At 40.2% G+C, this 5,376-nt stretch overlaps 1 long non-coding RNA gene across 2 annotated transcripts; it reads left to right on the forward strand.

The window, feature by feature from the left end:
* The first annotated feature begins 306 nt into the window (after positions 1 to 306).
* Positions 307 to 4,644, forward strand: LOC310894322. Of its 2 annotated transcripts, none has more exons than XR_014579807.1 (3): positions 307 to 706; positions 1,670 to 1,851; positions 2,124 to 4,643. It is a non-coding gene; the product is annotated as an uncharacterized lncRNA (long non-coding RNA). The 2 variants fall into 2 exon arrangements; XR_014579808.1 differs by lacking the exon at positions 307 to 706 and adding an exon at positions 735 to 1,193 and having other exon boundaries at positions 2,124 to 4,644.
* Positions 4,645 to 5,376: the final 732 nt, after the last annotated feature.

Below are 5,376 nucleotides of genomic sequence, written 5' to 3' on the forward strand. Positions count from 1 at the left end.
CCGGGGGGGAAACGTGTGGTCTGGGACAAAAAGAGAATGCTACCGAGCAAAGCACAGCAAACGTGCACATGATTTATAGCATGGGATAACTTCTGAAAGGAGATTAGGAGAAGTGAAAAGCATTATTCATTTCAGAGCATGCTCCTTATTGCCTCGGGGAATTAGCGTACAGCTTTACCAAAGGCCTAATGAAAGCTTTACTCAGTGACTAATTTTTTTTCACACCTATTTCTCTCTTTATAAATATTTTTCTCCCCACCCCTCCACTTCTTCTCATTTTGTTGAACACAGCAACACCTGCTGGCAGTGGTCCGGGAGTACTGCTGGAAAGGCCCACTGATCTAACTCTTCAGACCAGCTGCCATTAAGCGCTGCCAAGACATATTAATGAGCTGCCTCTATTTTTACCCCTTCCTTCCAGAAAGGGCAGAAAGGGCTTTTGGGAAAAACTGTAGCTGTATTTTTTTTCTTTTTTTTTTCTTTTTTTTTTTCTTTTTTTTCTGATTTTTTTTTTCTGGCAGCTTCAGAATCCAGATAATCATTGTTCATTTAGTGAAGCTGGAATTTCTAACACCAATTCCAATGCCATGAATTGATACCACATAAAACATCAGAGTGATGCTGAGCCTATCTAGATGGCTTACAGACATATTTCATTTCCCTGCTGGATCAGAAATAACTAAAGGAGTGGGACTGAGAGAGAAAGGTTAGTATATCAGCAACCTGCCTCTTTTTTCCTAATTGTGGATTTTATCTTACAAAATCTTGAAGAGCAGTCACTTGAAAACATTCTGGCACAGATTTCATTGCAAATCACAAGGAATCTCACTCTTTTGTACCTATTTTACTGTAATAGCAACAAAAGATGTGCCAGAAACTTATATTTAGAAGTTTTATGTTTCCAATTTTATATAAAAGGACCAATTAAGGCCAGTCTTCTTGTTCCTGTGAACACTAATACTTATGTGCTGTTTAGAGGGGCCAGTGTTTTCAATCATCATTAGTGAGCTGGTCAAAAAATAAAGTTCATCTGAGGATAGGAACTCAGTCTAGAGGGTGGGGTAAAGAATAGCTTTCAACTTCTTGCCTTTTTTTATACTAATGGATGACACTTTTCTCAGGGGGGCAGGATAAGTATAAATGTTCTGTTTTAAGAAGTTCTCATATAAAATCAGTCTGGCTAACAAAAGCAAGTATGTTTGCTTTCCTTCTGAACTATACCTGTGTTCTCTGCTGTGCTAGTCATTGATCTTTTTGCTTTCCAAATCACTGAACAGCGAGTTGTTTCTTTAAAAGGGATACTTTTTACATCCATGTTATTTTAGCATAGGCGATGCCATTCACACTTAAAAATAAAAATCAGGAGATATGAATACATAAACCAGGTGACACTGATGATGATATTAGTGTGAGATGTTATGACAAAAAATATATATATGCGCATGTTCTGTGATCGGTGTTTGTTTAAAGCATTGCATGTGGGGTAAAATCTATTTACAAAGAGAATTTTTCTGAACCTATAGAGACTATCGAGTTAAACTACATCTAAATGAAGCTGTTCATACAACCTGTATGTAGTGTCCTGCCTTGCTGACTTGATAGGCTGATTTTCTGCATATTACTGGAATAATTGTCTTTTTTTTTCTTTTTTTTTTTTTTTGAGAAACAGCTTTGTAATGTGAAAAATGTCTTGAGTGATACTGTCTTCAAAGATATTTCCAGAGGTTGCGATTAGAGTCACACCAACGATTTAAACCCCACAGGGAGGGAGTCCCAGATGCCGGATCCTGTTTGGTTCCAAGTTGGGTGAAAATTTGTGGCTAAAGTTGGAGCAGCATTTAACATTTATAGGTGAGTTGAAGCTATTATTGAAAAATAGATTGCATGAAAGTAAGTTGTACACTGTTTTAAAACTTGCACAAATAATACATCAAAATCATTCCTAATGCAGTTGGACTTAGGTCAGCAGAGTTTTATCAAGAATACTTTTGGGCCAGCTGCAGAATAATGGGTAATGGCTGTATTTCTCTTACAAATCCTAAATTCTCTGTTCTGTGTTTGTTTTACTACACTTAATCACAGCATACGCAACATTGTATGTACAGACTCTTGCTATCTTTTAGCTTTTAGAGCCAATTCTCAACGCCACTGAAGTTAACACTGTCTGTGGGACCAGAAGTCAGTTGAACTGGGCTCTGATGCTGAAGATTAATATTAACCCTTGGTAGATGGAAAGAGAAACTAAAAATCAAGTCTTAGACAAAAGCTCTTCAGCTGATGTGCTTCCCAAAGTAATATTGCCTGTGGATTTTAGAAAGACTTATAACTCTGTTTGCAAGAGGAGAACTGGATGTTAATGTGCTTCGTTAATGTAAACTGGAATAGCTCCCCTGATTTCAGTGACTGGGTTACATCAGCAGAAAATCTGATCAAAAGTCTTTCTTTTTTTTAACTTCCATGTATGAATATGTATTATTTGGCTTGTCCTCAAAAAAAATAGGTCCCAGTTCTTGTGTTGTATGAAAGGTCCAATTTCATCTTGCTTTAACTCCCTCTATGATGGGGATACATTTTGTTCTGTTTTGAGTACTTCTAAATCTGCTGACATGTGGGAGGGAATTGAATGAAGCTCGTAAGCTGGCTGTTTTCTTTGAGCTGAACTCAACAAGAGGTTATGCCGGCAGGTAGTCAGTCAAGGTAGTCATCGTACACAGGCCATTGGGAAAAGCTGCAGTGTCCCACGTCAATGGATATTCCCTCTGTGACAGTGACCAGCAGATAACTGGCATAAGTGAAACACTGAGGACACCAACAAGTGGCTTAAAGAGAATATGTTGATCTTTTGCATTGCTGCTGCTTTGTCCATTGTGAATCCCCTGTGAAACAAATCACTGTGGAAGAGTAAATACATCCTGTGGTAAAAATGGTAAGGGGAAGCCTGACTGCTTACAGCTCTTTTCTGAGTAGAGTATTAGATGGGAACTTAGCAAGTCTGGATTCTTTGGTTCTGCCCTTGATTTCTGTGTAAAAGGACAAGTCCCTCATTTCTCCATCTTTAAAACTGAAATAATCCAACTGACAGGGAGTTCTGAGATCCGTAGATCAGAAATACCAAACGAGTCATTGCTGTTGTTTGATTTGGGATCTGAATGAAAAGCCATAAGTGGAGGCAGGGTGCATGTGAGCACACAGGCTCAGCTGAGCTCATCAGGTTGTCAGTTCTCCCAGTGTGTTCTGCCTTTCCTTGGTGCTTTTGGAAGTATCCACCAGTTCTGCTTTCTGAGGCACCAGTGATCTTCTAGGAGAGGCAATTTCAAGCCTTGTGTCAGATGGGAGGGCCTGCTGGGGCTCTAACAGGAGTAAGTACCCACAAATACCTGTGTCTTTGCTGAGAATCTCGATCCAGCATTTTTGCCATTAACCATGAAATTCGGAAGCTCCCTCACTAGACATGATGTCCAGCTAAGGCATATAATATGCAGTGAGCAACACCATGCTGTGTTCTTATCACCGGCACCAGTTTTAATTTTGGTTATTTAAGATCACTTTCAGACTCATGACCAACAGAGGCACATATTACCTGTGAGGGATGAGATGGGGCTCTGTCTGTGATTATTTTGGGGGAAACTCAGGAAATTTCTGAGGGCACTTCATGTATGGGGAGGTGAAGGGAGTAAAATAACATCATCATTTGCTTATGTAATTAAGTTATCCCCCCTTTACAGTACACATGCACACACACTTTTTAACAAGCACCAGAAATGATCCAGAGTTTCCAGGTTCAAATTAAAAACCTGCCCAAGTTCTGAGAATTTATCTCAGATTTTTCCCCAAATCAGGGGGTTATAACACTTAATATACCTTGAGTTGGTATAACTACCAACACTTTGTCTTGGTAGCACTGAGGTCAAACGTTTGGAATAGATATTGGGTCCTCAAATCTGGATTTAATTCAGTAATCCACTTCCGCTAACTTTTCTCATGTGACTTCACGTTTTGTGGTTGAAATATTATGCTTGTAGTTCAGTGCAGGTGGGAGGTAGATCATGTGGACACTTCAATGCTTATTTGCCTGACGTTTTTGCCTGCCGACTACAATGTGCTTGAACAACACAGTGCAAGCATGTTTATCAAAGAGCCAAAAATTGTACCTGCGAAGCGCGAAGCTCAGAGGTCTCACTGAAGTGCTTTTAGAATGAGCATTAAAATCACCCTGTAACAGTTGAGGGAACAGAGTTGACATGCAGCAGTGATGGCCAGTTGCCTAGAATATCAGTTCCTCTTCAATAACTTTCGTATGCCAACTATGAACTTATAAACAGTTATTTTCTTTATTCATTGTCTGCTTATTGGTGTCGTGCCCTCGTGATGACTCCTGCTAAAAGGGGTGACATAAGGTAGCCCAGAATAAAGTTTTTGTGTGCAAACAGGGCTTGTCTGTGTGTCCATGCACACATTTTTTAATTGCTCCTTTGAAGCTGTCCATTCAGAGACAGTAACCAAGCATCTAGGAAGTATAAAAACAACAAAGAAGTGTTCAGATATTTCTCATGAAGCAGACTTTTTTGGGGATTAGTTCTCGTTCTTTTTTTTCCCCCTTAAACTGAATTTAGCTGCTCTGATCAGAGCCAAATTGACAGCTTTGAATATTAATGTAATCTGCTTGCTCACAGGAGAGGTACAGCAGGGAGAGCTACAGGACAGCCTTCCTCAGCCGCTTTCTTGGGTTTGCAGCAGGTAGTTCATCCTCTCAGTCCAACAAATGCTTGGGACGCTCGGCAAAGCTGCCTGCTGCTGTGGTCTTGCTCTGAGTGGGAGCTGGTCTGAGAAAAGGGAATACTTTCATACAAATCGAGCACATAGCCGATCTGGAAGTGACATTCAGGGAAGTATTTCTGAGGAGTATCCGCACCCTAGGGAGAGAGGGTTCTCCAAAATTATCAACTTAATGATCAGTGGCAGTACAAACAGCTAACAAAATGTGTGCCGTTGTCAGGAAGGGTGTTGAGAGCAAGACAGAAGACATCATTTTGCTAATATATAAAGCCTTGGTGCACATCCAAGGTGGGTGTTGTGTGCCGTTCTGGTCTCTGCATCTCAAGAAGGACATTGTAGAGTTAGAGAAGAGCCACTAAAATGACTATGGTTGTGCAGCAGCTGCCTAACTGAAAGAAACTAAAAGACAGAAACTCTTCAATTTGGAGAGGTGAAGGCTGAGGGAAGGTATGCTTGGGGTTTAGAAAAGTCATGAAGATGGCAGATAAGGTGAATGCAGAACTGTTATCCACCAAATCCTGCAGTACTAGAACCAGGGGGAACTCGTTGAAACTAGTAGGAGAAGATTTAAAACAGATACAGTGCTTACACAATGGAGAC

Source organism: Anser anser, assembly GCF_964211835.1.
Source record: "Anser anser genome assembly, chromosome: 2".
In the NCBI taxonomy this organism is placed as follows: domain Eukaryota; kingdom Metazoa; phylum Chordata; class Aves; order Anseriformes; family Anatidae; genus Anser; species Anser anser.